This window comes from Hyaena hyaena, unplaced genomic scaffold (genome assembly GCF_003009895.1).
Source record: "Hyaena hyaena isolate Hyena2069 unplaced genomic scaffold, ASM300989v1 scaffold_1130, whole genome shotgun sequence".
In the NCBI taxonomy this organism is placed as follows: Eukaryota; Metazoa; Chordata; class Mammalia; order Carnivora; family Hyaenidae; genus Hyaena; species Hyaena hyaena.
This window is the reverse complement of record NW_024081766.1, coordinates 312,355-320,796: the sequence shown is the minus strand read 5'-3', so window position 1 is coordinate 320,796 and position 8,442 is coordinate 312,355.

The window sequence follows — 8,442 nt, the reverse complement described above, 5'->3', positions numbered from 1 at the left end:
AAAGATCATTTCAATAGATACAGAAAAAGCATTTGACAAAGCATAACATCCATTCATGATAAAAATCCTCAACAAAGTAGGTTCAGAGGGAAAATACCTGAACATAATAAAGGTCATTTATGAAAAACTTACAGCTAATATCATAAATGATGAAAAACAGAGCTTTTTCTCTACAGTCAGGAACAAGACAAGGATGTCCACTCTCACCACTGTTCTTAACACAGTACTGGAAGTCCTAGCCACAAAAATCAGACAACAACAACAACCAAAAGTATTGAAGTCAGCGAGGTCAAACTTTCACTATTTGCAGATGACATGATACTATATATAGAAAACCCAAAATACTCCACCAAAAAAACCTGCTAGAACTGGTAATGAATCCAGTAAAGCTGCAGAATATAAAATCAATGTATAGAAATCAGTTCCATTTCTATATACCAACAAAAATATATACCAAAATATATACCAAAGAAAAATTAAGGAATCAATCCTGTTTAAAAGTGCACAAAAAACAATAACATACCTAGGAATACACCTAATCAGAGAGGTGAAAGATCTGTAGTCTGAAAACTATGATACACTGAAGAAAGAAATTGAAGATAACACAAAGAAATGGAAAGACATTCCATGCTCATGGATTGGAAGAACAAATATTTTTATTTTTTATATTTTTTTAATGTTTATTTTTGAGAAAGAGAGAAGGAGAGACAGAGTGTCAATGGTGGAGGGGCAGAGAGAACGGGAGACACAATCTGAAGCAGGCTCCAGGCTCTGAGCTGTCAGCACAGAGCCTGATGAGGGACTTGAACCCATGAACCGTGAGATCATGACTGGAGCCGGAGTCAGATGCTTAACAGACTGAGCCACCCAGGTGCCCCAAAGAACAAATATTTTTAAAATGTCTATGTCACCCAAAACAATATAAACATTTAGTGCAATATCTATCAGAATACCAACAGTATTTTTTACAGAGCTAGAACAAAGAATCCTAAAATCTGTATGGAACTACAATGACCCTGAGTACCCAAAGCAACCTTGAAAAAGAAAAGCAAAGCTGAAGGCATCACAATCCAGGACTTCAGGTTGTACTGCAAAGTTGTAGTGATCAAAACAGTATGGTACTGCAACAAAAATAGACACATAGACCAATAGAACAGAAAAGAAAACCCAGAAAAGAACCACAGCTATATGGTCAGTTAATCTTCAACAAAGCAGAAAAGAATATCCAATGGGAAAAAGGCAATCTCTTCAACAAATGATTTGGGGAGAACTGGACAGCACCATGCACAAAAGTGAAACTGAACCTCTTTCTTACATCATATACACAAATTCCAAATGGATTAAAGACTTGAAATCATAAAGATCTAACAGGAAAACATAGGCAGTAACCTCTTCGATACCAGTTGTAGCAACTTCTTTCTAGCTATGTCTTATCTAGAAACAAAAGCAATAATAGACTATTGGGACTACATCAAAATAACAAGCTTCTGCACAGTGAAGGAAACAATCAACATAACTAAAGGGCCACCTACAGAAGGGGAGAAGACATTTGAAAATGACATATCTGATAAAGGGTTAGTATCCAAAATCTATAAAGAACTTATAAAACTCAACACCCAAAAAACAAATAATCCAATTAAAAAATGGGCAGAAGACATTAGCAGACATTTCTCCAAAGAAGACATCCAGATGGCCAACAGACACATGAAAGATGCTCAACATCACTATTTATTAAGAAAATGCAAATCAAAACTGCAATGAGGTATCATCTCACACCTGTCAGAATGGCTAAAATCAACAACACAAGAACCAACAGGTGTTGGCAAGGATGTGGAGATAAAGGAACCCTTATGCACTGTTGGCAGGAACGCAAACTGGCGCAGCCACTCTGGAAAACAGTATGGAGGTTCCCAAAAAGTTAAAAATGGAACTACTCTATGATCCAGCATTCACACTACCAGGTATTTACCCCAAAAATAGAAAAATACTAATTCAAAAAGATACATGCACCCTGATGGTTGTAACAGCATTATCTACACTAGTCAATTATTATTATTATTTATTTGAGAGAGAGAGTATGATCAGGAAAGAGGGGCAGAGGGAGAGAGAGATAGAGAATCTTAAGCAGCCTCCATGCTCAGTACCAAGCTTGACATGGGGTTCGATCCCATGATGCTGAGATCATGAACTAAGCTGATATCAAGAGTTAGACACTCAACCGACTGAGCCACCCAGGTGGTCCTACAATAGCCAAATTATTGAAACAGCCCAAGTGTCCATTGATAGATGAGTGGATAAGTAAGAGGTGATGTATACATACAATGGAATACTTCTCAGCCATATAAAAGAACAGAATCTTGCCATTTGCAACAACATGGATGGAGCTAGAAAGTATTATGCTAAGTGAAATAAGTCAGCCAGAAAAAGACAAATGCCACATGATTTCACTCATCTATGGAATTGAAGAAACAAAACAAATGAACTTAAGGGAGAAAAGAGAGGAAAACCAAGAAACATACTTTGAAGTACAGAGAACAAACTGATGGTTACCATAATGGAGAGGGTATGAGTTATGGGGATTAAGGAATGCACTTGTGCTAAGCACTGGGTATTGTATGGAACTGTTGAATCACTATGTTGTACACCGGAAGCTAATATTACACTATGTTAAGTAGCTAGAATTTGTTTAAAAAAATACTCTCAGATAAATAGGAACAAGGGGATATTTCCTCAGTTTGCAAAATAGGCATCTATTTAAAAACCTACACCTAACATAGTCAACTATGTCAACTTTGTCCCTAAGTCCAAAAACAAGGGTCTACTCTCACTGTTATTCCAGAGCTAATGAATCAGAAAAAAATCACAAGAACAACTAGAAAATAATTTGAGATGAAAGAAAATAAAGCAGCATACCAAAAACTTATCAGATACAGCAAAAACCATGATCAAAGAAAAATTTATGGCTGCAAATACCTATATTAAGAAAGACGACAGATCTAAGAAGAAACCAACTTGACCATTTTAAGGATAAAAAAAGCAAACTAATTGCAAAACTAGTAAAAGGAAGGAAATAATAAGGATTAGATGGGAGATAAGTGAAATAAAGAATAGAAAAAGAAAGAATTGACAAAACCAAAACTTGGTTATTCGAAAAGAAAAGCACCATCTATGAATCTTTAGACTGCCCAGGAAAAAATAAATATAGCAGACTCAATAAAATCAAAATTAAAAATGAGGAACTCATTACAGATCTTACATAATTAAAAAGGACTGTATGAAGATACTATGAATAGTTGTACATCAACATATTAGATAATTTATATGAGATGGAAAAATTTCTAGAAACACACAAATTGTTAAAACTTTCCAAAGAACAGAAAGGAAAACCTGAGCAACCCTAAAAGAGTAAAGAGTTGAAATCAGGAATCTAAAACCTCTCAAAATATAAGCCTAATATTAGACAGTTTCAATGGTGATTTCCAGCAAATATTAAAGAAAGAATTAATAGGAATCCTCAAACTGTTACAAAACACAGAAAAGGACTGAACTATCTTGCCAACACCAAAGACAGATGAAGACTTCACAATAAAACAAAGTTATATACCTATTATCTCTTATGACTATAGTTACAAAATATCTTCAACAAAATTCTAGAAAACAGTATCTGCGGGCATATTAAAAGGATTATACACCATGGCCAAATGGGATTTATCCCAGATGTAAAAGTAGATCAACATAAAATCATGAGTGAATATAGTACCTAACATTCATAAAATGAACAAACCACATAACTATCTTGATTGATTCATGGCTAAAACTAAGTAAGAAAAAAAAAAACCTTAACAAAGCTCTCAGAATAAAAGAAGACTTTTTAAAAAATTTTTAGTTTACTTATTTATTTGGAGAGAGAGAGCTCACAAAAGTGCAAGTGGGGGAGGGGAAGAGAGAGAATCCCAAACAGGTTCAGTGCTGTCAGCACAGAGCCTGATGTGGGGCTTGAACCCACAGACTGTGAGATCATGATCTGAGCTGAAATCAAGAGTCATCTGCTTAACCTACTGAGCCACCCAGGCACCCCAAAGAGGACTTCTTAAACATGATAAAAGGTAGTCTTAGTCACTTTGACTGCTATAACTAAAAATACCATAGACTAGGTGGTGTAAACAACAAATATTTATATCTCACAGTTCTGAAGGCTAAGAAGTACAAGATCAAGGTTCTGGTGATACAGTGCCTGTGAGAGCCAGCTTCTTGTTCAGAGGCAGCCCGAGACAGTCTTCTCACTGTGTCTTCAAAGAAGCCTAGTGAGCTCTCCAGGGTCTTTTTCTATAATGGCACTTAATCCCATGCATGAGGGCTCACCATCATGACCTAATTACCTCACAAAGACCTCACTTCCTAACACCATAACACTGGAGGTTAGGACTTCAACATACAAATTTTGGAAGGTAGAAAACATTTAGTTCATAACAAGGTATTTATGAAAAAAATACATAGGTAATGTCATACTCAACTGTGAAAGACGAAAAGCTTTCCTGCTAAAATCAGAAACTAGACAACAATGCCTGCTGATGCCATTTCTATTCAATACCATACTGGAAGTTCTGGCCAGAGCATTTAGGAAAGAAAAATAAATAGGCATCCAAACTAGAAAGTAAGAAGTAAAAGTATGGCTATTCACAGAAGACAATGACTTATGTACATTATAATATAAGTATTACATTATAATATGTAATATATATAAATATATATTATTTATATATCTATACATAAAAATACAACTAATAAACCAGTCTAGCAAATTTGAAGTATACAAGGTCAACATATAAAAATCAGTTGTCTATACAGTAAAAATAAGCACTCTCAAAAGGAAATTTAAAACCTAATTTTATTTACAATAACATCCAAAAGAATAAAATATTTAAGGATACATTTACCGAGAAGTAAAGACTTGTACACTAAAAACTACAAACACTGCTTAAAGGAATTAAAGAAGATATAAATAAGTGGAAAGATACCCCAAGTTCATGGATTAGTATGATTAATGTTGTTAGTAATGAAATCCTCCCTGAAGTGGTCTACAGAATCAATTCCATCTTTATCAAAATTGCAACTGTCAAAGTTCACAGAAATAGAAAAATTCATGTGCAATTGCAAGGAATCTCACATAGCCAAAATAATCTTGCGTAAGAAGAACAAAAGTGGTGGACACACAATTTCCTGACTAAAACACTACAATAATCAAAACAGTGTGGAACTGGCATAAAGTTAGGCATATAAATCAATGGAATAGTCCAAAAATAAATTCATAGAGGTTAGGCCATATAATTTTTATCAATAAGGAAATAAAAGTCTCTTTAAGAAATGGCACTGGGACAACTGTATATATCTAAATGCAAAAGAGTAAAATTAGACCCTTTCCTCACACCATATAAAAATTTATTCGAAATGGAACAAAGACCTAAATATAAGAAGTACAGCTCTAAGATCCATAGAAGAAAACGGGAATATATCTTCATGACTTTGGATTTGGCAATGGACTTTTAGGTATATGACAACAAAAGCATGAGCAACAACAACAGCAATATAGATTATATGGACTCAGCAAAATTAAAAACTGGTGCATGAAGTGAAAAAAGAACCATGACATGGGGAAAAATATTTGCAAGTTGCATATAAGATAAAGTTCTAGTGTTCAGAATATATAACAAGCATTTACAACTCAACAACAAAAGACAAACAAACCCAAATAAAAAGTGGGCAGAAGATTTAAAGAGACATTTTGCCATGAATGTATACAAATGGCCAATAAGCACATGAAAAGATGCTCAACACCATCAGTCATCAGGGAAATGCAAATCAAAACCACAATGAGACACTACTGCACAACAGACAATAACAAGTGTTAACAATGATGTGGAGTAACTAGAAGTTTCATATAATGTTGGTGTGAATACAAAATGGTGCACTGGTTTTGGAAAATAGTCTAGCTGGTGCCCAAAAGATTGACCATAGCATTGTCATATAACCTACCAGTATTTCTAGGTATATGCCCGAGAGAAATAAAACATGTCCACACTAAAACTTGGACACAAATGTTCACAACATCCTTATTCATAATAGTCATATAGTGGAAATAACTGATGAATGATAAAATGAGATATATACATAAGATGGAATATTTTTCATCCATAAAAAGAAATAAAGCACTAATACATTCTACAACATGGATGAACTTTGAAAATACTGCACGAAGCAAGCAAATCCACACAAAGGACACATATTGTGTGATTCAGTTTATATGCATTGTCCAGAATAGGCAAAGTCATAGAGACTGAAACTAGATTACTGGTTGCCAAGGTGGGATGCAGAGCAGGGGCCGTGGGGATGGTGAATGACAGATAATGTTCGAACATTTCTTTTCAGGGTGTTGAGGATGGTAAAAAATTAGTTGTGGTAATGGTTGCATAATTCAATGTATATACTAGATACTACTGAACTGTATTCTTTAACTGGGTGGGTGAATATAATGGCCTGTAAAATATATCTCAATAAAGCCATGAGACATTCAGAATCTCTTAAAATTAATAGAGTATTAAATTACAATTAAGAAAAAAAAAAGGAGAAATAGGAAAGCTTGTTAGCCATATATGTATACAAATGTAATTAAAAATCTTGCCACAGTGAACTTCCCAGAATTTGTTGATGAATTGTATGAAACATTTAAGGAACAATAAATATCATTCATATATAAATTTATTCAGAAAGCAGAAGAGGAGGTAATACTTCCCAAATTATTTTATGATGGTAATCTCAATTTAAAAAAGGCAGAAAAGGGAAATAGTGGGGGAAAGGGGAGAGGCAAATCATGAGAGATTCTTGAATGCTGACAAAAACTGAGGACTGATGGATGTGGGAGGGGAGGGGGGATGGGCACGGAGAAGGGCACTTGTGGGGATGAGCACTGGGTGTTATATGGAAACCAACTTGACAATAAACTATTTGTAAAAAATAAATAAATAAATAAAATGAAAACAACAACAACAACAACAACAACAAAAAGGCAGAAAAGAGATCATAAGCACCACAAATACAGCAACAAACTACAGACCAAGAGTTCATTAATATAGGTGTAAAATCTTTAACAGTATATTACAAAATCATTTATTAACATATAAAAAGTATCATGACCAATTAAGGCTTATCCAATAAATACAAGTTGGGTTTAACTTTTGAAAATCAATCAGTATGATTCTTTTCATGAACAAAATTAAGGGGCAAAACCATATGATCATCTCTCTACTTTCAGAAAATGTATTCGAAAAAATTGAATACCCCTGTATGAGTTTTAAAAATACATATGCACACTGAACTAACTGGAAACAGATGAGAGCGACTTCAGTTAGTAAAAGACCATATATGAGCAACTTACAGCTAATAAAATCAGTGGTAATTCAGACATTCCTCTTAAAATCAAGTACAAGGTTGATATGGCCACTGTCATAACTGCTATTTCTTTTTAAATTAACTTTTAAATTTTAATTCCAAGGTAATTAACATACAGCGTTATATTAATTTCAGGTTTACAATATAATGATTCAACACTTCTATACATTACTCAGTGCTCATTATAATATGTGTACTCTTTAATTTCTGTCACCTACTCTACCCATCCCCTCACCAACCTCCCCTCTGGTAACTTCTTTTTTCTTTTTAATTTTTATCAAATTGAACATCTCATTCTAAAATTCATAGTACTTAAAGTATTTAAAATTCAGTGCACTTAAAGTATTCAAAAATATTTTTAAAGAAAAATAACAAAATGGAAGGGTTACACTAATGAAATAGAAGTTTTACTTTAAATCTACAGTAATCAAAACAATGTGAAATAACGTAAATGCAACACAACTGGATGAAGAGCCTAGAAATAGACTCAATACTTATGTAGCCAATTGATTTTTGGCAGAGGCACCAAAGCAATTTGATGTAGAAAGGAAAGAATATTTAGCAAATGGCTCTGAAATAAAAGTATATCCATATTTTTTAAAATGTTCATTGACCATTATACCTTGCGACACACACAAATTAATTCTGGATGGCTCATATATGTGAATGCAAAAGCTAAACTTATAAAGGTTTTAGAACAGAGATAGAATATATTTATGACCTAGGACTGACAAAGGGTTATTAGACAGGATAAGAAAATCAATAAGCATGGGAAACAAAAAGATCAGTTAGTCTTTTCAAGCTCAAAATCTTCTTTTCATCAAAAAATATCATTAAAAAATGAAAGGGCAGCCCATCTACTGGAATAAAATATTCACAAATCATGTTTGACAAAGGATTTGTATTCAGGGTATATTAAAAGAAGTGTTACCTCTCTCTCTCAAAAAAAATTAAGAACAGGCAAAATATTTCATAAAAGATGATATCATGCAGATA